This window comes from Panthera uncia, chromosome D4, assembly GCF_023721935.1.
Source record: "Panthera uncia isolate 11264 chromosome D4, Puncia_PCG_1.0, whole genome shotgun sequence".
Classification (NCBI taxonomy): Eukaryota; Metazoa; Chordata; class Mammalia; order Carnivora; family Felidae; genus Panthera; species Panthera uncia.
The window spans coordinates 63,055,740-63,081,508 of record NC_064807.1 but is presented as its reverse complement, the minus strand read 5'-3'; the positions used below and the strand labels follow the sequence as shown (position 1 = coordinate 63,081,508).

Sequence of the window (25,769 nt, the reverse complement as noted above, 5' to 3'; positions counted from 1 at the left end):
TATATCTGCCTTTATAAGTATGGATTTTAATATTATTGGTACATTCTTAGGTATTTTACAATTCTTTCTTATATAATTTCCTTCATCTTTCCTCCTCTTCCTATTATTTTTACATTTATCTTGTCATCTCATTCTGTTCTCTTCTCTGAGCTTTCTGCTTTTATTTGATGGAAGTCATATCTTTTTGCATTCTATTGAGGATGGAAACAGTTTCATGGGATCTTCTACTTGATGCTACAGTGGGTAAGTTTTAAAAGTATGCTTTTTCATTAAGACTAAGATATTTTTCATTTCCCACTGTTGCCATTTTTAATAGCTTGTTTTTATTTTGTATTTGCTTTTTTTTCTTACTTGGTAAAATTCACTCATAGACAGTACATGACAGCAGGCAGGGGTGTGGTTTGACTTCAAGACCCCTGTGAAGCACTAAAATTTCTTTATAGATGTAGAATTAAGGGCATACTGACGAAACTGCTGACTTTTCAATTTCCACTTTGTAATGGGCTTTTATCAAAGGCAGTTATGTTATTTCCTATTAGCAAGTTCAGAATTTCTATTTTCTGGAGTGATTATTGAAAATTCTCAATTTCTGGTATTCCCTTAGGGTGTTTTATGTCTCTTCCACTACTTAAAAAAAGTAATATATTTCATATAATGCAATTAACTATTAATATTCCAGTTTTGTTTTTGGATAGCTGCATTGCCTAAGTGAATGTGGGATAAAAGGTAGTAATGACAAAAAGTACCAGGAAAGGTTGAAGGCAAACATTAGGGTAGGTGGGAAGGGGGAGCAGATCTGGTAGAATAAAATAAACACTTTTTTATCAAGGTAGTCTTCTTTCGGGAGGTTGCAAAATTGAGGGCTTTCTATTTGGATATATCAGTACCTTTTTAGCAACTGGTGCAGAATTATGGAAATGGGATTGCCAGATTTTACAACTTGGTGAATCAGAAACTCTATTAGGAACTACTAACTAGTCTTATTTATTTTTTATATAACTTTTTTTAAATGTTTATTTACTTTTGAGAGAAAGACAGAACAAGCCAGGGAGGGGCAGAGACAGAGGGAGTCACTGATTCCCATGCAGGCTCCAGGCTTCCAGCTCTCAGCACAGAGCTCAAAGCGGGGTTCAAACCGACAAACTGTGAGATCATGACCTGAGCTGAAGTCAGACGCCTAACTTACTAAGCCACCCAGGCACACTGTAACTAGTTTTAAATAAGCATTTTGGAAGTTTTAGAATTATTGTAGAGAGCACAGAGATTTCCTGTATAACCTATGCACCATAGTCCCATTAGTTACATCTTTCATTAGGATGGTGCCTTTGTTACGATTAACCAAAAATTAATACTTTATTATTAACAAAAGTTCATATTTTATTCAGATTTCCTCAGATTTTCATTAATGTTATTTTTATGTTCTAGAATCCCATCCAGAAAATCATAGAAAAGCCAGGCTCTTCCTGGCTATGGCAATTTCTCATATTTTCTTTGTTTTTGATGACCTTGACAGTTTTAAGGAGTACCAGTCAGGTAGTTTGTAAAATGTCTTGCTATTGAGCTTTGTCTGATATTCATCTCATGATTATACTGGGGTCATATTTTGGGGAAGAAGAACACAGAGGTCAAGTGCTATTCTCATCATATGTCAAGAATAGGTATATCAATATGACTTACCACTGTTGATAGTAACCTTGATCACCTGGCTAGTATTCACATTTCTCACTTGTCAGATTTAAAGCTAATTCCTGCGCCCACCCCACCCCCCATTCATGTTGTATTCTTTGGAAGAAAGTCATTATGGTCAGTTCCCACTTAAAGAGTGGGGAATTACACTCCACCTCCTTAAGAATGGAATATCTACGTGAGTTATTTGGAAAGTTTCTCCATGGGAGATTAGTCTAGTCTTCCCCATTTATCTACTTATATCAGAAGGGACTCATGGATATTTATTTTCTATTTGGGGCTGTAATCCAATACTATTTTCCTTATTTAGTTGTTTGGATTGTTCCAGTTTTGACCTTTGGGAGCTCTTTCAGTTGGCTCCTGGATCCCTCTGACACACTCTCATTATTATTACTGTTATTTTTAGCACATTCTTTCTGTCAATACCAGATGTTGCAAGCTCATCTTGTGTAATCCTGCTCCAGTATCAGTTGTAGGATCAGTGATTCTCTAAGGGGCCCTGTTTGCTTTCATTGGAGAATAGTATTTGAATCCAAGATCTAGATGCGGCATATGCTCATTGTTACTGGGTCCTCTCAGCTGACAAAACAAGGACATAGATTTGTGTAGACTAACCCATGTGCAAACATACTAAGCCCCCAGCCTCCACACATATATTTTTATATTTAATCATATATATCTATATTAAGTTAAATGTGAGTCCATATTGATGTCTCCAACTCTAATCCATTACCACATGAAACATTCTAGCCTACTCCCCTCTCCTATCTGTATCTTCTCACTCCACCAATGAGACACCTGGCTCCCACCACTTGCCTCCATTTACTTAATTGTTCAATTCTAATATACATGAACAGTGATTTCTGAACTATTAATCCACACCCATACAAGAAACAACTTTATCAACAATACTACAATGATTATATAGAATTCCTTTGTCTTTAGTCTTAGAGACGCCACTCATTTCAAAATTTACTTAAGTCAGCACTTTATTTCCCTGTTCCTTTCGGTGATGTTTTATACATTGTACTATATTTAGACTGTTTTGTAACTTCCCCAATTCCATCCTGAGATTCCCCTAACCACTTTGTTGATTTTTTAAATGTGCATACATCAAGGTTTAAAGCTGTAAAGTTCTGGGTGATGTAAAGTTCTATGGTTTTTGACAAATGCCTAATGTTTTGTATTCACCACAGAGTATCATATAGTATGGTTTCACTGTTTAAAAATCCCTGTGCTTTACCTCTTAAGCCTCCCCACCATCCCTAACTCCCTGGAAACCATTGATTTGTTTACAATCTTTATTGTTTTGTCTTTTCCAGAATGCCATATAATCAGGATGACAGAGTATGTAGCTTCTTTAGGCAGGTCTCTTTTACTTAGTAATTTGCATTTATAAAGCATCCATGTCTTTTTGTGCTTGATCTTTTTTTTTAAATCGCTAATACTATATTGTGTGGATATCCAACAGTATATCCATTTACCTATTGAAAGATATCTTGGTTGCTTCCAGTTTTTGGCAATTATGAATAAAGCTGCTATAAATATGTGTGTGTAGGTTTTTGGGTGAACACACATTTTCAAGTCAGCTGAATTAAACACCTAAGAATGCAACTGCCAGATTATATGGTACAATTGTACTATATTGTTATAAGAAACTTTCAAACTGTCTTTCAAAATGACTGTAGCATTTTGCATTCCCACCAGCAATAAGAGAGTTTCTATTGCTCCGTGGTCTTTGCCAATAGTTGGTATTGCCAATTTGTGGGGATGTTACCTATTCTAAAGGTATGTAGTGGTATCTTATTGTTTCAATTTGCAGTTCCATAATGACAAATGCTACTTAGTATCTTTTTGTATACTTATGTGTCATTTGAAATCTTTGGATAAATGTTGAGCTCCTTTGTCCTTTTAAAACTATATGTGCATGTGTGTGTATGTGCATGCAACAAATTTTGGTTAAAACCTAAACCCCAATTTCACCAAAACTTCTTTATTGCTTTTTTGATTCTCTATTTAATTTCTTCTCCAATATTTATTATACTCTCCCTTCTGCTTGCTCTAGGTTTAATTTACTCTTCTTCTTTAGTCTTTTGTTAAGTTTATTTTTTTAATTTTTATTTGAGAGAGAGAGAGAGAAGGGGAGGGGCAGAGAGAGATGGAGACAGAATCCAAAGCAGGCTCCAGGCTCTGAGCTGTCAGCACAGAGCCTGATGTGGGGCTTGAACTCACAGATCCTGAGATCATGACCTGAGACAAAGTCTGATGCTCAACCAACTGAGTCAGCCAGGAACCCCTTTTTTAGAGTCTTAAAATGGAAGGTGAGGTTATTGATTTGAGACTTTTACTTTTTAATTATAAGCATTTACAGCTTTAAATCTCTAAGCACTGCATTAGCTGCATCTCATAAATTTTTGCATGCTGTTGCCTTCATTTTCATTCATCCCAATGTATTTAAATTTGCTTTTGATCCATTGGTGATTTAGGACTGTCTTTTTTATTTTATTTTTTTATTTTTCACAAATCCTTGAGTTTTCCAAATTTCATTTTGCTATGATTTCTAATTTCATCCCATTGCATTCAATGATCAATTTTTTTTATCATTTCCATTTTGTAAAAATTGTTTTTTTTTTTACGGCCTAACATTGCAGTTTTTTTTCCAACATTTTTTATTTATTTTTGGGACAGAGAGAGACAGAGCATGAACGGGGGAGGGGCAGAGAGAGAGGGAGACACAGAGTCGGAAACAGGCTCCAGGCTCCGAGCCATCAGCCCAGAGCCTGACGCGGGGCTCGAACTCACGGACCGCGAGATCGTGACCTGGCTGAAGTCGGACGCTTAACCAACTGCGCCACCCAGGCGCCCCAACATTGCAGTTTTTGAAGAATGTTCCATGTGCATTTGAGAAGAATGAATAGTCCACTGTCATGGGGGAAGTGTCTATAGATGTCTGTTAGGTCTAATTGGTTTATAGTTAAAGTCTTCTATTTCATTGTTGATTTTCTACCTTGTTCTATCAATTATTGAAAGTAGGGTTGAGGCACCTAGGTGGCTCAGTCAGTTGAGCGACTTTTGATTTCTGCTCAGGTCATGATCTCAAGGTTTATGGGATTGAGCCCCACAGTGGGCTGTGTGCTGGCAGCACAGTCTGCTTGGGATTCTCTTCCTGTCTCTCTGCCCCTCCCCTGCTCACACTTTCTCTCCAGATAAATAAATAAACTTAAAAAAAGTAGGGTATTGAAGTCTCCATTTGTTATTGTTGAACTGTTTATTTCTTTTTTCATTTCTGCCAGTTTTTGCTTCATCATATTTTGGGGCTCTGTTGTCAGGCGAATATGTATTTATAATTGTTATATCATTCTATTGGATTTACCCTTATATCATTATAAACTGTATTCCTAGTGACTTTTTAATTTTTGGTTTAAAGTCTATGTTTTCTTATATTAATATAGCCATTTCACCTCTCTTATGGGTGATGGTTGGATGATTTATCTTCTCTCAGTCTTTTGAGGTTTTCTTTACTTTTCATCTGTTTTTACATTTGAATCTTATTTCCTCAATAAACAGTATATAGCTGGACCTTATTTTTAATCTAGCCTGACAGTTGCTGCCTTTTGGCTGGATTGTTTAATCCATTCACATTTAGTGTTATTGCTGGTATAGATGTGTTTACATCTGTAATTTTACATTTTTAACATGTCTTATGTCTCTTTTATTCATCTGTTTCTTCCTAACTGATTTATTTTGTATTAAATTTGTATATTCTATGTAGCATTATAAATTTGCAGTGATTTTTCACTGTATCTTTTTTTAAATGTTTATTTATTTTTGAGAGAAAGAGAGAGAGAGAGAGAGAGAGAGAACAAGCAGGGAGGGGCAGAGAGAGAGGGAGAAACAGAATCTGGAGCAGGCTCCAGACTGAGCTGTGAGCACAGAGTCCAACATGGGGCTCAAACCCACAGACCACAGATCATAACCTGAACTAAAGTCAGATGCCCAACTGACTGAGCCACCCAGGCGTCCCTGTATCTTTTGAATTATTTCCTTATTGGATGCTATAGGGTTTATCACATATATCTTAACTGATAAGAATCAGGTTCAGTTCTATACAGATATGCTATTCATTTAGTCAGTTGTGGCAGTTTTATCTTTGTAGGAATTTCATCTAAGTTATCTAACTTGTTGGCATATAAATCTTTTTTTTTTTTAATTTTAGTAAGGCCTGCAGTGATATTCTCACATTCCTTGTTTGTAACTATGATTGAAGACAAGTTTGAGTTAATATTGATTATTTTTCTGGAAACATCTTAAAGATACAAACTAGAACTATTGAATGATGGGGAGAAAAAGCATTGTACTTGTTCAAAGTTGAGGGGCAAGCAATAGTTGCCTGGACCAGGTTTTAAAAAATGCTTTAAAAAAAAAAAAGAGGTTAGAGTGGAAGAGAGACAAAGCATAAGAGACTCTTAAAAACTGAGAACAAACTGAGGGTTGATGGCGGTGGGAGGGAGGAGAGGGTGGGTAATGGGTATTGAGGAGGGCAACTTTTGGGATGAGCACTGGGTGTTGTATGGAAACCAATTTGACAATAAACTTCATATATTGAAAAAAATGCTTTTTTAAATGAATTGATACGAAAGACCTCTATTTTGCTATAAAATTAGAGGCAGGTAAAGCAACATTGCTTCATCTCTAAGGCAAATATTGAGAGAGATTATTGATACCTAGATAGTGAATTTTTAGTAAAACAGCAATAATTGCTTTCTAATGAATTAAACCATTTAAAAACGATTATATCTATGACTTCTGCTGTAATGGATTAAAATGAATTACATCAAAATGTCCAAGTTAGAGAAATACACATAAGAAAATGTACGCTTCTTCAAAACTACAAGGAAAATTTCAAGTTTTGTGAGGAAGTATATAGGCCTCCTCTAAAAGTACTACCTGTATATACACACACATATACACCCCCTAACTAAGTAGTCTTCTGGGTGGAGGAGCTGGTAGAAGTGGTTGTGACGTGTTATATTTATCTGTGTCTCTCTCTGATTTGCTTGTCTTCGGGTTGCAAAATGGCCTAGAGTGGAATATTAAACAAGTACGTCAAAAAGCACAATGAACTTAAAGGTGGTGGCACAGATAGAGTGAATATGTTATATTAAATGTACAAAACAGGATAACATTAGATTATCGGGATTCCTTTAAAAGCTACCAATTTTATTAGAGACACAAAGAATATTTTTGGAAGATAAAGGTTGTAATGAATATTATGGCCTTCTCACCCATTCCTTAACTGCAATCAGAAACAGTTGTAAATATTATTTAAACTGAAAGTTAATTTAGCTTATATAAGCAATCTTGATACTGTAGAGAATGAACAAAGAGGACATCAATGTCATTGCAAGGTAAGATTTGTTTTAAATCATGTACTAATTGCTTCTACACACACACACACACACACACACACACACACACACACACACACAAATGGTGATATTCCAACCACCAGAGATTCTATCACATAGTATTTAAAATAGTATGTTTAATTGGTCTGAATACGGGAGTAACTAAAAACTTATGTTAAGTCCCAAAAAGCTAAGTAAATCACCTACGATTATACAGTTAGTAAGAAGTAAAGGCAAAATATGAACCCAGGCATATTGGCACCAAAGAACCTACTTCTAGCTTCTCTTAAGGGGCACAGGATAGAGAATGCTTTACAATAGCCATCATCCTAAAATATAAACTTAAAATATGGTAGTTATATGCATTGTTATATTCCATATATGACACAAAAAAATGAAATTTGTGAAATGGGTGAAATTAATCCAATCATACATTTAAACATCTGAAGGAGCCAATTACATCCTCTATGTGTGGTGCAGCAAGCATATTAGCAGCCTAAATCATACTGTTATTTTTTATTTTTTAGCAGAGCTGATATATGTCATTGAGAGAATGCACAGTATTACCCCATCCCCACCTGTTGCCTTGAAAAAATATATATAGGTATTTAAAATGTTTTTAATAATTTTATAGTATTATATTATTCACATTATTATTATATTATGCAGAGTTTTGCCAAAGTCTTTGGGTATTATGAAATGGAAGTACTATGGGATGACTTTCTAAAAGAGATGTTCAGTTGATTTGGATTACCACCAATTATTATATTTAGTGTAAACTCGTTCTTTTTTTATGTTATCTTGGCAGCTCCATGATACAATTAAAATGCCCTTAAAGAAAAAGAAATTATTTCATTAATAAAATGTAGACCACTTGATATCCTGCTTTAGGACAAAAACTACAATGATATTAGTTGCCATACATGGAGCTCCTGTGGTATGTCAGTCATATTACTGTGTATTTGACAGATTGTTCAGTCTATTTCCTCCTCTTCGTGTGAATATGAAAACTATTTGGGGCTTATGGTCTCCAGCACTACTTTCTAACCTGTCTCTATTGCTGCCACTTGATATCCTACAATTTGCTCTCATTTCTGGCTCTCAGTTTACCTTTGACATTAATTATTTTTATGTGTCTTCAATGACCTCAAGGTTAGCCTATCCATACCTGAATCTCTGGCTTCCTTTCTCTCAAGTCTATTGAACTTCACCTCCAATCCACTTCAGGCATCTACACTTATAGTTCCTTGGTGATTCATCATTACCTGGAAGTGTTCTATGTATTAATTCTTGAATTTTTCCATAAAATATCCCACTATCTTACATCTTAACCTTTCAACTTGATTTCTGTTATTCCCTTCACTGCCAATGATTCCTCAAATCCGTTGAGAAACTGCTCATTTTTTTTCTACTACAGTAATTTTTAAACATGATTTCTACTTACTGAATCTTAACTAACACATTTTCTGGATTTTACGATGGGCAATTTTTTAAGAGCTCCAGGCACTTTGTTGTTTTTTGTTCTAAAATCTACTCTTCCTTAAATAAACAGAGCTTTTTATGACTTTGATATCTTCCCAAAAGCAAGAGAAATGAGATTCTTTGCCAACATCCAGTGCACCTGGTTACCATCAGACCCTACCCAATGTACGTTAGATTAAATGCTTAGTTGATATAAACGTACGTTACTATCTCAGCATTGTACTACTTCCAACAGAGTTGGAGCCATAGGCAGTCTCAGCACAAGATGTTTGACAAGAGTTATGTGTGTGATGAAGGTTTTGTGTACACTCTGTAAGGAGCCAATTTTGCACATCCTGGAAGTTTTGGCCCAGGCATTACATCTGTTACAAATTATGTCTTTGCCTAGCTTTGTTTCCATTGTTATAGGATAGTGGTACTGCCAAATTAAAGATAATCTCATTACTGCTGTTTGCCTTAGATTAGCTGTTGCTGTATTACTTTTAGCTTCCTAAGAAAAACTGTTTTCAAATGCTGGTGATCCAAGCAGGTAAACAAAGAGCTCCTATTGGCTTACTTTCTCCTTCAGTCCTTACTCCTTACAATCTGGGGACATTAATGATGTGTTGTATATGTGCCATTTTCTCTCCTTTGTCTTCAGGAGAAGTAACTACAAATCAACACATTTCCTACTTTTATTCTCTATAAGCAAAAGATTCTGGCATATGGATGAATAGTTTTTCAAGTTTCAAAGCTATCTGTGATCCTCCTTGAATCTTGTATTTCTGATATTAATGTCAATAGTGATCAGGATATGGGAGGAGTGAATTCATTTCCTATCAATATTGTTTGCAGATGTCTCTTAAATATTTTGATAAAGATAATTTTATAATTATTTATAATTTCTATAGTTGTCTTTGCTTCTGATTCTACAAAAGAAGATAAATCCTTAAATAATCTATTTATCAAGTTTAATTAAATGAAAACATTTATTATGATAATATATAAATTAAAAAGAAAATTAAAGTGCTTGTTCAATAAATAGTGTTTTTAATTTTTCAAAGTGTCATTCATTCAAGTACTGTTGTTCTAATAGCCTTTCATCTCTAAAATTTTCATGCTGAATTTAGTCTGATAGTAAATAAAAATTGACAAGAAAGCCCTGTAGCAATAAATTTTAAGAATCTAAATAAAACTTGTTCTAATTTAAAAAAATAACACTCATCTAAACTATAATTTTCTTATAAAGATTTATATATATGCATATATATATATAAACACATATATATGATGTTATAGACATGGTTCATCTTTTATATAATCTATTTAATATCATTTTTGACCTAAGTACTAAACTTCCAAGATGATTTCCCTTGAAAATTAAGAAAATATTCTTATTTCTATAACTATATTCATAACTTATAAATTCACAAATTTATAATGCCTATTTTTATATATTTGAAGACAGATAACCTGAAAACACAGAGCTTTAGGGTTATGAATCATATCTTTATTGGATCTGGAATAGTTTACACTTGTTCTCTCTATTAAACTCATTTATAAATGTCACTTATGAAACTGAATGGCACTGCTTTCACAGTTATTTCTATTTAGGTATATTTTCTGTTCTTAGCAGCCAACATTATTGATTTCTCACATAATCCATGCTAGGATTATATGTTTCTGTATCTTTTATAGATTGTCAGCCATCCAATGAGGAATTTAAATAAATGAATGACACTAGGATTCTAAAAGTAAAAAAAAAAAACAAAACTACCATAGCTTTAACAGTTCTACTTGTGTATGCTTTAAAATAGATTAATTATAAATATGTTGACTATTTTACCAAATTAATGTCAAATTAGATGTATTAGATTAATGTTGATTATCACATGTATCCACCACAAAATGAATGTCAGAATAGGATTGAATAATTTGCAGAGTATAATAAAACATTTCTGTATGGTGTAGAGAAATCACAGGGATATTGCAGCAATTTGGGCTAGCAGTAGTGAGGCTATATATCCTCCCAGGCATAAAAAGACACGGGATAGAGTGGAAGGTAAGACAGCCCCTAACTGGAATGCAGCCAATCCTAGATGACCTGCAGAACAAGTGCCAGAGGCACATGAACTGTGATCTTATCCCCTTCTCCTTACTGACAATTTTTAATGGTGCTCCCATTTGCCTGAAGCCAATAGGAAGCCAGAAGGCAAAAGAACCGGCCAATTTAATCAATGGAGGTCAGTTTTCTGGGGCAATCCGATGAGAAGATGAAGAATGAATCTTAAAAGGCAAATGAAAGACCGCATAGCATGTTTGGTATTTAAGAAAATAGCAACATCCTACTCTTTAGAGTTCTATAGCCATTTGATAATGACCATTTTAAACTTATGTGCTATAATTACAGCAAAACAAAACAAAACAAAAACTGTTCTAACCAGGTTGGACAAATCCAATTGCACTAAGCTTGTGGTACCTACTCTCCCTATCTTTCCCCTCCTCTTCATCACAACAATAAAAATAATGCAATCATAGTATATGGTTGAGGTTCATTCAGTATGCTAAAGAACATTCCCAATTCATTGATTCGGTGAACCTTTGCTAAGTACCTTCTATGTGCCTGGAATTATGTCAGGTATTGAAATACAAAGATGAATAATCCTAGGTCTCTGAGTCCACATATCTCCACCATCACAGCATTTCTCATTCTTTCAGTTTCTGTATCTTCCTGTTCCCATGACAGTCAATCTATTTTTATAAGGATACAAGTTTACATCCTTGATCCTTATATTGCACTTGTAATCTCCTCCCTTTTTTAAAAGTTTATTTATTTATTTTGAGAGAGAGAGAGAGAGAGAGAGAGAATGAGCTGGGGAGTGGCAGAGAGAGGAAGAGAGAGAGGATCCCAAGCAGGTTCCACTGATAGATAACACAGAGCCTGAAATGGGGCTTAATCTCATGGACTGTGAGATCATGTCCTGAGCTGAAATCAAGAGTCGGACGCTTAACTGAGCCACCCAGGTGCCCTAATATATTCTTTTTCTAAAGAACATTTGTATTGAGTACTCTCCTCATGGCTATTTCTGAGAATTAGATTGAGTGACAGTGGAACAGGTAGAAACAAATTCATGTGGTAGACCAGTGAATTCCAGGTAAACCTGAGTATATTGTCTTTGGAGTCTAAAATTACGTTTTCACTCTTATGTGGATCCTGAGAAACTTAACAGAAACCCATGGGGGAGGGGAAGGGGAAAAAAAAGAGGTTAGAGTGGGAGAGAGCCAAAGCATAAGAGACTCTTAAAAAATGAGAACAAACTGAGGGTTGATGGGGGGTGGGAGGGAGAGGAGGGTGGGTGATGGGTATTGAAGAGGGCATCTTTTGGGATGAGCACTGGGTGTTGTATGGAAACCAATTTGACAATAAATTTCATACATTGGAAAAAATATAAAATAAAGAGGGAAGTAAAAGTCTAGGATCTTATTGATTTTGTTAACATAAGCTTCCCTCTGTCCTCCCTTCTTCCACTTCTTTAAATTTTTCCTTCTCAGACTGTGGTCATTGCTTATGGTCACCCTGTTAGCATCCCCCTTACTCCATGTTTGTCCTTGTTATTTCTGTTATTTTGATGTAATTTTGTTAGTTTTAAATTAAAGTCCATTACTCCTGCATGTGGCATTTGTTCAACTACCCACATATAGTGATCCTCAGAAAAAACAGCATGGACTGATGGAAATAGTTTCTAGAGACCAGCAATTAGGTGGGGGTGTTGGCATCTAGTAGTATTACTTCCTATGAACCTGTCTGTTGTGTGCAGGGATACATAAACTGTTTTAATGGCAATGTCAGCAGGATAGTTTCAGATGACAGAGTTGATCATTCTGCTACTTGTAAAGCCTAGGACATGAATTGAGAAGATGAACTCTAAATTTCAGCTTCTGTGGTAATTTACCAGTCTATTTATTATGCCTGCTATCTTCACCACCCACTGGCTATAGCGATCTAACTCAAATTCCAAATAGACACATTATATTTCTGCATAATGATATTCCCATCTTCTTCAGGATAAAATCCAGATTGGCCACAGGCAATCCTACTCATTCTTTGTTTGTCCCCAAACTTATGCATCAGGATATACTAAATTAACCGTAAGATCCTAAGATTTCTATCCCTGTTCATAATCTTATGACTTTTCACATGTCCTCTGCCTTAGCTAGAGTATCTTCTCTAAGACCAATTGCCTGAAACCAACATAAATTTCAAGAACGAGTTAAGCCTTCCCTCTTAAGCATTCCCTATATTTTCTAAACATGTCACAATGGCTCTTCCTCTTTTTAGTGTTCTCATTGTAATCTGTGCATTTATCTTCTTGCATCACTTCAACTTTTTGCATGGACATTGTATCCCTTATACCACCCTCTATAGTATAATTTGTACAACCTTCTTCTTTTAGCTTGGTATCATTTTTTCCCCTTTAGATGGGGAATATCTTTTTATCTTTCTGGCTCTCATAGGACCTTGAAATTACTAGGCACTAAATAAATATTTGCTGAATGATTATATTTGCTAGGAAGTTTCTGGAACATCCAGAAAAATGGTATTGCTAAAAAATATAATAACTCTGCCTTCCAATCACTATTCACAGGGAAATTATGTGCATAGTTTATATATTCCAGTTATTTTATTGAAAAATTAGCTGAGGTAGAAAAAGCATGAATAATTTAGATTCAATTATTCTAGTATATTATGACTTTTCAAGAAAGGAAATGAAAGAGAATGTAACAGAAAACAAAGAAAACCTCATTGGGAATTTTTTATTGATTCTTCTTTTTGTGTAAGATTATTAACATGACTATTTCATGGAGTTTATCTAAAACTAAATCTGCTCATAGAAAAAATAATAATTTAAGCACAAAGTTTCACACTCTTTTTCTAATTGTAAAAGCATAATGAAAGTCATAAATCAGTAGTTTGCCAGCTCTGAGATAGATATGCCCTTATTTCCCCCGTTAATACTTTTTAAACATTTTCTGCCTCTTGCTTAAATTAATAACACCTGCTTTCAAAGCTCACAGAACTTCCATTTCAGAGATATCTGCAGTTCACTCTTAGGAAATGTAGTGAATGGAAAAATGGATATATAGCCATCATATCAAGGAGCACAGTTCTTGAAGTAAAGTAAAAGAGCCTATTTTTTATGAATAAATTTCCTGCTGTTGATTCTTAGAGAAATCACATACTGTTGAGCTAAAATAGATAAAGATGGAAAGAAATGATGTACAACTTTCTATGTTGGTTGGATTATCTATATAATTGTGGAATTATAAAAAAATGTTACAAGTCATATTATCTACTCCCCACTATTGAAAGCTGAATAATGCACTAATTCAATAAAATATGAACAGTGTATATAAAATATTAAGGAATGAAATAAAAATAAATTATTTTTTACACTATGTTGGTAATGGAAACATGAAAAGGCAAGTGACAGAGTGTGAGAGAATATCTGAAAATTCTTATTTATAATATAGAAATAACAAGTATAAATCAATAAGAAAAGATGAAATTGACATGAAATTTTGTAATTGGTTAAAAAAACTTGATTTGATACTTCACAGATGAGAACATTCCCATGGACAATAGTATATATAAAAATGCTTAAAGTAATTATGCATATGAGAAATATAATTCAAAAACATAATGACATAAAACTACATACCCACACAGTGGTTTATATATCTAATCTTCAGTATATATATATATATATATATATATATATATATATATATTCATGTCTATATACATTAGTAAAATTAATTCAGGTATATCTTTAAAATATGGGCATTTTAATAGTTAAAATTATACCTCAATGTAAAAAAGGCAAAAGAACTCAAATCAGAAGGATCTGGATCATCAGACAAATAATTGTATACATGGATATGGGACTCATTCTGGAAGGTTTTTTTAATAATTCATAGAGGGGGCAAGCCATATATATTAAAATTCACCTTATTCATATGCCCTTCAATGCTTCCCTTGTATTTTTCAGTTTTAAACAAAAGTCTTCCTTTTGATGTCCATGAAATGTGCTTGGGTACAGGTTGGGCATGGAATTAAAGGAAACAGAATGACAGTTTAGTAGATTTCCTTGAACAAGGCAGGAAGAAGGCAAGTAGGAAGGTAGGAAGGGAGGAAGAGACAAGGAGGAAATGGAGATAAAGAGAGATGGAAAAGAAAACAGAAAAGATTAATTTATGAATTCTTTCTACTTTGACAATTTGTGTTAATGAATGCTTTGAGTTGGGAATTGTCTGTAATACATAGTTTGGATACAAAATCAAATTTAGTTATTATTTGTTTGTTTGGAACCATGGAATATTCTAAATAATTTATTCTCTACTTAAATACTAATATATCAATTTTATAAATCATGTTAATTCTAAGATCTGTTCATTAATGTAAGATTTGGGGCTAAGAAATTTATCCATATTTCATTAAAGAAAATAGAGCAAACTGTTTTAATGTCTAAAGGCTTCGTATTTCATGTTTAGATATATATTTAACAACAAAGTGAAAGTATTTTAATAATTTTTATACAAATAAAAATAAAAAGCAATTTTGGAAAGTAAAAATATTACCAAAATACCATATTCTACATTTTTATTCCTGTCCTTTCTGATAATTCATTATTCAGACACTAAAACAAGGATTAAAAACACATTGGGCCACAAAAGAACACACACTTACACCATGTTTAGTTTCTGTGGTGACTGTGTTGTTTAATAATTACAACAACAAAAACCAGAAATCAAGAGCCAAAATATACACATGAAAACCAGCATTATGGTACAAAAATAAGCACATGCTTTTGAACTACTAACATTTCTCTGTGACTATGCAAAATATCATCAGTATTATCCACAGTATCATCAGTAACTTCATCCACTGTATTATCAATTAAAAAATTAAGATTTAGGGGGCACCTAGGTGGCTCAGTCGGTTAAGTGTCTGACTTCAGCTCAGGTCATGATCTCAGGGTTTGTGATTTCGAGTCCTGTGTTGGGGGTCTGTTCTGACAGCTCAGAGTCTGAAGCCTGCTTCAGATTCTGTGTCTCCCTCTCTGTCCCTTCCCCACTGAGTCCTGTCTCTCTCTCGCATTCAAAAGTAAATAGACTAAGATTTAGATGTGTTAACTGTTTCATTAGATTATGGATGCAAATATTGAGATTCCCTTCCTTTCAAAGTGTTCTAATCATCCTCAATCTTTTATTAACATTATACCATCTGCTCCAAGTGCCTAGCTTTTATTTTCCTTTATCTTCTTGCTCTAACACCAATGAGAAAGCAGCCTTCCCTGGGTTTTCATAATATATTGCAATCCTCTGGTGTGAGCTCTTATCCTTCCAGACACCATTCTCATAAACTGGTGGCATCTTATGCTGTTTGTTATGGGAGGAGGGCTGTTTAGAGATTTTTGAGAACATCCAAAATTCTCCTTTTAACTATACCCCACCCACTTGTTTTCACATTCGGATCAGTTATGGTTGCAGCCAAAATCACTGTTTAAAGCCTCTCTCATCTCTTGGGAGCTGTCATCTTTCAAGTCTTTGGATCTCTTCCTGAAACTACCGACCTCAGCTCTTTTCAGGTGACCCATTTGACCCAGGCTCTTCCTGTATCATAAGCACAAAGCTGATTTGTCAATTTCTCTGAGGATTCCTGTCATTTCTGTTTAACCTATCTTGATTTCAATTAAGACACAAGGTAGGAACACCTCTCCTGGGTTCCTGTATCATCTGGGAAAGATCTTTATGTTAACAAATGTTTTCAGCTAGTTTTTTTTCCTTCCCCATATCTGGGCAATATATTCCAATTTATACACTACTGACACTAATTTTCCAACACAGGATTCCCTTTCCTTTATTCTTCTACTTCATTTGTAACACTCAGCCTCTACTAGCATCTCATCAAAATTACTATTGAAATGTTCCTACTAGTTTATGGCTCTAATGATTTCTGTTCCAGATAAACAGATCTTGGTTCCCATCTCTATAAGCATACGGACATCCAGATCTCGGGGTACAGTTTTCTATGAACCTTAAGTCTCTGATGAGTCCAACAGAGCTCTGTGATTTCAGTTTGTTCAGCTTTGTCTTGTAAAAATGGGAGTGACATTTTCTAAGCTCTTTACATTTCAATTTAAACCAGAGATCTTTGCTTTGATTTTTAATCTGCCTGGTGAATTTTGAAACCTTCCGTATCTCATTTATGTATGCAGTCACTCTTTTGCTTACACATTTAACACAGTTAATTTTTATGTGAATATTTGGATTACTTGGTGTCTAAATATGTTTTTGTGGTATTTAATTTTTGAGAATTAAGTACAGAGTTATGCCAGATTTGCTTTCCTCTGGAGGCAATCTGAGTTTGATTCTGCTGGGTTTCATTAGGTAATACTAATCTGTAGCCACTGTCATTTAATATCTTGGCTTGAGGTTTCTCTGACCTTAAGGTTACTAAATACCCTATCCTCAGGACCACTGAGAGAAGACTATCATTACTTATTCTCAGATAGGACTTTTATTTCCATTTTCTATTTAGAGTAAACCAGACATGTTCCTTCTTTTGTTTTCTTTTCTTTTCTCTACTTTTTTTTCCTCCTCACTTTCACTGCAGTTGTAGCCACTGCAAGGGACCCCATTCAGGTTCAGCTGTTAATTAAGACTGTCCATTCCTAAAGATCTATGTTCCGAGGACTGGTATTTTTCCCAGGACACTCTTGGTGTCTGAATTTGCTTTATATTTTTGTTTCTGAAAAATGTTTTTTTAAATGGGTCCTTTCGTGATTTCCCTCAGTTTTGTTAGTTCAGCAATACATTTTAAATGTTCAACAAAATTTTTTTGGTAAAAATCTACGTAGTTTGCATCATGAGGGCTTTTCTTGATATCTAATCTTGATAAGTCTGCTAGAAGCTAAATAACACAGTCACTCTTCAACCCTCTCTAATTGCCTTCTATTTTCTCAATTACAATGAAAATGTCCTCTCAAGGTCACCAGTGATTTCTATGATGACAATTCCTCTGGCTACTTGACTTTTCTTTCTATGATTATATCATCCTCTCAAAGCATTCTGCACAGTTGACTTTGCTTCTCCTTTTGAAATGTTCACATTCTGGTTTCCTGGCTAATAATTATCCACTTCTTCTAGGCAAACTTCCTGTCAGCATACCATTTATTAAAAAGGAAAGAAACAAAAAAAAGATGAAGAAGGAAGGGGTGCCTAGGTGGCTCAGTCAGTTGAGTCTGACTCTTGATTTCAGCTCAGGTCATGATCTCATGGTTCTCTGTGCTGGCGGCGTGGAGCCTGCTTGGGATTCTCTCTTTCCCTCTGTCTCTGTCCTTCATCTGCTTGTGCCTACATGTAGTCTCTCTCTCTCTCAAATTAAATAAATAAACTTAAAAGAAAAAAGAAGGAAAGAAGGAAGAAAAAAAGGGAGGCAAGAAGGCAGGAGAGAGAAAAAGACATTGCTGAAAATTTAGGAAATTTTATCTGCCTTTTCTCCTTTATCTAAAGCCATTTTCTAACTTTCCTCCTTTGTAAAATACTCCATAACTTTCCCATTCCATACTATGTCAATTCTCTCAACTTTTATTGTACATTTTAACAGTCCCATGTAGTTTAACACTAAATTATTGCTCAAATTTTCATATGTATTATTCTTGAATCAAACACATTGTAAAGGCTCTAAAAGCAGGAATTACTGGCTCATAAGTAATCTATCTCTCAACTATAAAACTTAGCACAGTGCACAGTCACGAAGACATCATACTTGTATTCTAAGTTAATGGTTCAGTGCCTGCACATGATTGTCAGACTGCACAGTGGCTTCCTGTCTTGTTCTGACATTCTTTTTTTTATAAATTTTTTTTTTACATTTATTTATTTTTGAGACAGAGAGAGACAGAGCATGAACGGGGGAGGGTCAGAGAGAGGGAGACACAGAATCTGAAACAGGCTCCAGGCTCTGAGCCGTCAGCACAGAGCCTGACGCGGGGCTCGAACTCACGGACCGCGAGATCATGACCTGAGCCGAAGTCAGCCACTTAACCGACTGAGCCACCCAGGCGCCCCTGACATTCTTAAAAAGTACCACAAATCCCTGCCCCCGTTCCCTTAATCTCTCTGACGTCATCCATTGATTTCCTCACTCTATACCAGCTACTTTGGCCACGCTGCTGTTCCTTGAACATGCTAGGCAAACTTGTACCCAGGGATTTTTGCAGTTGCTGATTTCTTTACCTTCTAATTTTTCTTCACATATTAAAATGGCCTTCTCCTCTATCATCTTTTCTGGCCTTTATTCCAATGTTAACTTACTTCTCAATAACTATACTTTTTTAAACTGCATCTTTACCAAAAAAAACCAAAAACCAAAACAAAAAAACAAACAAACAAACAAACAAACAAAAAAACCCTGCACTCAAGAATACTCTATCCAGCAAGGCTATCAATGAGAATAAAAGAAGTGATAAAGAGTTTCTCAGACAAACAAAAGTTAAAGGAATTCATGACCACTAAACCATCTCTACAAGAGATGTTAAAGAGGACTTTTTGGGTGGAAAGAAAAGACCATAAGCAGGAATAAGAAAAGTAGGAAGCACAAAAATGGTAAAATGAAGTATATCTATAAAAATCAGTGAAGGGATTTACAAAATAAAAGGATGTAAAGTATGACACCATATACCTAAAATGTGGAGGGGAGAAAAATAATGGATTCAAATTTAAGCAACCATCAATGTAATATAGACTGCTATATGCATAAGATGTAATATAAACCTAATGGTAACCACAAATCAAAAACCAGTAACAGATAAGCAAAAACTAAAGAACAAGGAATCCAAATATATCTCAAAAGAAAGCCATGAGAGAAGAGAGTGAGAGAAGCAAGGAACAGAAAAGACCTATAAAAACAACCATAAAACAAGTAACAGGATAGCAATAAGTACATACCTATTAATAATTACTTGAATGTAAATGGACTAAATACTTGAATCAAAAGACACAGGGTGACAGAGTAGATAAAAAAGCAAGACCTACCTATATGCTGCCTACAAGAGATTCATTTCAGACCAAAAGACACATGCAAATTGAAAGTGAAGGAATGGAGGGGCACCTGGGTGGCTCAGTTGGTTAAGCATCTGACTTCAGCTCAGATCACGATCTCACAGTTCATGGGTTCGAGCCCCACATCAGGCTCTGAGCTGACAGCTTGGAGCCTGGAGCCTCCTCCTTCAGATTCTGTGTCTCCCCGCCTCTCTCTGCCCCTCCCTTGTTTGTGCTCTCTCTCTCAAAAATACATAAACATTAAAATTAAAAAAAAAAAAAGAAAGTGAAGGAATGGAGAACTATTTATCATGCAAATGGAAGTGAAAAGAAAATCAGGGTAGCAATACTTATATCAGACAAAATACACTTTAAAACAAAGACTGTAACGAGATAAATAAGGACACTATATAATCATAAAGGGAACAATCCAGCAAGAAGATATAACAATTATAAATATTTATGCACCCAACATCAGAACACTCAAATACATAAAGCAGCTGTTAGCAAACATATAGGAAGTAATCAATAGTAGTATAATAATGGCAGGGGACTTTAACACCCCACTTACATCAATGGAAAACTTACCCAAATAGAAAATCTATAAGGACACAGTTTCTACAAGGAAATCAGGAGAAATCACAAAGTACATGGAGACAAACAAAAATGAAAATGCAATGGTCCCAAATCTTTGAAATGCAGCAAGAGCTGTTCTAAGGGGGAAGTTTATAGCAAAACAGGCCAATATCAAGAAGCAAGAAAAATCTCATATAAACAACCAAACCTTACACCTAAAGGAGCTAGAAAAAGAACAAACAAAACTAAAAACCAGTAGAAGGAAGAAAATACTAAAGATTAGAGCAGTTATTAATGAAATACAAACTAAAAAAAAGAAAAAAAACAATAGAATAGATCAATGAAAATAGGAATTGGTTCTTTGGGGTTTTTTTGTTGTTGTTTTTGTTTCATTCTTTGTTACTTTTTTTAATGTTTTATTTACAGAGTGTGAGTTGGGGAGGACCAGAAAGAGAAGGAGACACAGTATCCGAAACAGGCTCCAGGCTCTGAGCTGTCAGCACAGAGCCTGATACGGGGCTCAAACCCACAAACCATGAGAACATGACCTGAGCCGAAGTCAGATGCTTAAGTGATTGAGACACTCAGGTGCCCCAGGAACTGGTTCTTTGAAAAGATCAACAAAATTGATAAGCCTTTAGCCAGGCTCATCAATCAATAAATAAACAGAGAGATAGAAAGGACTCAGTGTTTATTTTTGTTTTTTTTTTTTATTTTTTTTTTCTTTAACGTTTATTTATTTTTGAGACAGGGAGAGACAGAGCATGAACGGGAGAGGGTCTGAGAGAGAGGGAGACACAGAATCTGAAACAGGCTCCAGGCTCTGAGCTGTCAGCACAGAGCCCGATGGGGGGCTTGAACCCACGGACCGCGAGATCATGACCTGAGCCGAAGTCGGCCGCCCAACCGACTGAGCCACCCAGGCGCCCCAAGGACTCAGTGTTTCTAAACATTTGTTAATAAATAAAATCAAAAATGAAAAAGGAGAAATGACAACTGACACTAGAGATATACAAGGGAGTATAAAGAGAATACTAAGAAATTATATACCGAGAAACTAGAAGAAATAGACAAATTCCTAGAAACATATAACCTCCCAAAACTGAATCAGGAAAAAATAGAAAATTTAAGTAGACTGATTACGAGCACGGAAATGAAAGCATTAATTTAAAAACTCCCAACAAACAAAAGTCCTGGATCAGATGGCTTCATAGGAGTATTCTATCAAACATTTAAAGAAGACTTAACACCTGTACTTCTCAAACTATCCAAAAAATAAAAGAGGAAGAAAAACTTCCAAATTCATTCTATGAGGCCAGAATTACCCCAATGCAAAAACCAGATAAGGACACCACAAAAAAAGAGGACTATAGGCCAATATCTCTGATGAACACAGATGCAAAAATCCTCAACCAAATATTAGCAAATCAAATCCAACAATACATTAAAAAAAATCATTCACCATTTTCAACTGTAACTTATTCCTGAGATGCAAGTGTGGCTCAGTATTCACAAATCAATGTAATACATCACATTAACAAGAGAAAAAATAAAAACCTTATGATCATTTCAATAGAAGCAGAAAAAGCATTTGACAAAGTACAACACCCATTCATGATAAAAATCCTCAACAAAGTAGGTTTAGAGGGAACATACCTCAAAGTAATAAAAGCCATATATGAAAAACCCACAGGTATCGTTATACTCATTGGTGAAAATATAAGAGTTTTTTCCCTTAGATCAGGAACAAGACAAGGAGGTCCACTCTTACCACTTTTATTCAACACAGTACTGGAAATCCTAGCCCAGAGTTTACATTAGGGTATGTACATGGTGTTTATATTTTATGGGTTTGGCAGATATATAATGACATGTATCCCCCATTATAGTATCATACAAAGTAATTTCACTGCCCCAAATTTCTATGTTCTAATCATTCCGTTCATTACATTTAACTTTTAATTTAACTTTTTCTCTTGACTCACAATGTTATAACTGTTTTGCAGTACTGAGCTGAAGATGTAAAACAAGGTTCAAATTCAGCCTCTACTCCCCTACCTTACTTGAGCACCCTGGCACCAGCCTATATCTATGAAGAGAATACCTTTTTCATGATTGAAAGATAGTATTTTCCTGGTAAACTCGAGTTCTCAGGAAGGGGTAATTTTACGAAAAGCACTCACAATGTGCTTTACCATAAAAGGATAAACCTGTGTCACAGGAGAGCAGAATTACCTAAAATGCAATATTGTTGAATTTGTGTTGCAAAATTTCCTTTGTCATCAAATAATTGGAGTATATTTGATATGGAACATTTAATTCTACCTTTATCAGCAAAGAAAGAATTATGAAAACTTATCACTTATATTTTGACACAATAATACTTAATAAAAAAAACCATGAAACTTCTGTGGTACACAATTTGTATATATACACTCTTCATGTATGTGGAGACCTAGACTGGGCTAGTTCAAACTGGCCCTGCAACATGTGTCTCTCCTCCTTCCTCTGGGGCTAGTAACAATCTAGGTGTTTTCTTTTTAATTTTTTTTAATGTTTATTTTTTTATTTTTGAGAGAGAGAGAGAGAGAGAGAGAGAGAGAGAGAGAGGGAGAGTGTCAAAGTGTAAGCAGGGGAGGGGCAGAGAGAGGGAGACACAGAATCCGAAACAGTCTCCAGGCTCTGAGCTATCAGGACAGAGCCCAACATGGGGCTCAAACTCAGGAACCAGGAGGTTATGACCTGAACCAAATCGAAGGCTTAATCTAGTGAGCCACCCAGGCACCTCTCTAGGTATTTTCTTATTAAAGAGATTGCAAAGGTGTAAAAAGGCATATAAAAATAGCCTAGTGATCTTCAAACCTATATTGTATTACATCTAACAGAACCCCATTGGCCAAAGCAAGTCATGACAAAGCCCAATGGGAGGGCATTGCAAAGTTTCATGACAATTGGCACAGGTATGGGAAGAGGTGAGGGACTGAGGACAATAATAGGTACTAGTATGAATCTGGCATACATGATACCTGCATACTTAAATGACATAAGATATGTCAAAAGATTTAAGTAGTGTATCCAAGTGTTTGAAGAATTCAGCCTATAGATGCATTTACAAGGCTTTTAACTAAAGATAGCCTATAGAAATGCTTTGCCCAGTACTGGGAAGTTTGTCTAATTGTCTGCTTCACTTCCTTCTTGTTGAGGGACAATCTAACCAAAAAAAAAAATCAAAAGTAGCCATAATGGTAACAAAAAGACATTGATTTTTTTTTTAATTTTTAATGTTTATTTATTTTTGACAGAGACAGAGAGAGAGCATGAGCAGGGGAGGGGCAGAGAGAGGGAGACACAGAATCCAAAACAGTCTCCAGGCTCTGAGCTGTCAGCACAGAGCCTGACGCAGGGCTCGAACTCACAGACTGGGAGATCATGACCTAAGCCAAAGTCAGATGCTTAACTGACTGAACCACCCTGGCACCTCTGATTTTTTTTTTTTAACGTTTATTTATTTTTGAGAGAGACAGAGTGTGAGCAGGGGAGGGGCAGAAAGAGAGGGAGACACAGAATTCGAAGCAGGCTTCAGGCTCCGAGCTGTCAGCACAGAGCCCGAGGCGGGGCTTGAAGCCCTGGACCACGATATCATGACCTGAGCCGAAGTCGGCCACCCAATCTACTGAGCCACCCAGGTGCCCCAAAAAGACTGATGTTAAGGCATAATTTTATTCCCTTGAATAAAGTAGGCCAAGCCATGCAAAAACTAATCTTTTTCTGAAAGTGAGTTTTCATTTTCTCTCAAACAAAAGAAAACAGAACACCCATTCTAAATCCAATCAAGTATTTAAAGATCTAGATTGTGGAAAGAAAGAAAGAATTTGTTTAGTAGAAGAGGACAAGTGCATATTCTCTTTTCATTTCTTTAAAAAACTTCTTTAAAATGCCTAGACTCTGATGGTAATGATTTTCATTTCAATAAATAAGATGGTTTGAGGATCTCTAAGCCAACACTTGCCAATATCAAAGCATAAAATTTACAGAGACATCTGTGCTTATTTCTGTATAAAAACAGCAAAATCACATGTATTGAAAGGCATCCCTGGGGATACATCTGTGGTCAGAGAACCAAGATTTTCATTCCAGGCTGTTTTTCTAGGAAAGGATATATTTACCTCTTTAAAGAGGCACCGCCCATTAACATTTCACAAGTGGTTCAACAGTTAGGAAATCTACTTTGCTGGTATCAGCAAGAGTATACAGCAGTTGAAAATCAGCTGCTGTCTGAACTGAAAACTAACAGTAAAATTATTCAATTGCATGGTAAAAGTAAAGGACAGTCGTACACTTTTCTTTTCTCTTTTCCCATAGGATGCTTCCAATTACGGAATATAAAGCAGATTTGGTATAGGGTTGATAGAATCATTGTTAAAAGAATCTGTTTCAACATTCTTCCACTGCTTCAAGTCATAAAACAGCTCCGTCATTCCCAGAAAACTTGTCTCATAAATATGGCACCAAATGTGTCTGATTTCTTTGGCTTGGCAATACAATTCTAAACTTTCAAGCAGCCATGGAGGCAATGCTTTTAGATTTATGTTTTTGCTTGATCAGTTTCATATGATTCCAGCCTTTTACATTTCAGTATTCTTCATGCCAAAACACTCAGCAGGGGAAGAAAAGGATAAAGATGGACACACTTAAGGTAGTTCTATAGTCTTGTTAGCTTCTTGCTTTCATTAGCAAGAGATCTGAGCTCACAAACTCAAAACTGTGAGTTCTGTGACATAATAACATTGGTAATAAAAATAAAACCAAAGTTTTGTAAATTACAGTGTTCATAGATTTTCTTAGATGCTTTCCACTAAAGTTAGGCCTGTTGTAAAGGTAAATAAAGATATTCATAGTCTTCATAGCAAGGCACAGTCCCTTTGATTTCATTTAAAGGAAGTTCATGGGATTCATACATGGCACTGATAATGGTGATTTGTTACTTGAGAATGTGATCATAAATCGTTACTTGATTTATGATACAAATCATCCATCATTTTATTTAGAGTGAAACGATGGCATATTAATGTGCCTTTATAAAAATTGATGATATTTTTGAAAGAATGAAAGAAAATTACAGATCTAAAAATCTTGTGTATTCACTTGCTTTGGGCTATGGGAGACTAGAAGCCTTAACCTAATAGTTATCTACTTCTCCAACCTTATTTCTGACCTCATTTTATGAGTCTGATTTGAATCCTGGCTCAACAACTTACTGAGTGGGACATCTTTAGGCTATTAGTTAACTTCTTGGAAAATCAATTTTCTCATGTTTAAAATGGGAATAAATTCTATATTACTATTTTTTACATGAATTAAATGATATGATATATGTTTCACATATAAAATATATATATAAATCTTAAGCATTTGTTACATTAATTAAATAGCATGATATATATATATATATATATACATAGTATGTATAACATATATATAGTATGTTCTTTAGTATGATGTAATATATACATATAGTATATATACTACTTA

At 35.0% G+C, this 25,769-nt stretch overlaps 1 pseudogene; it reads right to left on the bottom strand.

Annotated features, from left to right (window-relative positions):
• LOC125921348 (40S ribosomal protein SA-like) overlaps positions 1–24,715 on the bottom strand; it is a 63,127-nt pseudogene extending 38,412 nt beyond the window's left edge.
• Positions 24,716–25,769: the final 1,054 nt, after the last annotated feature.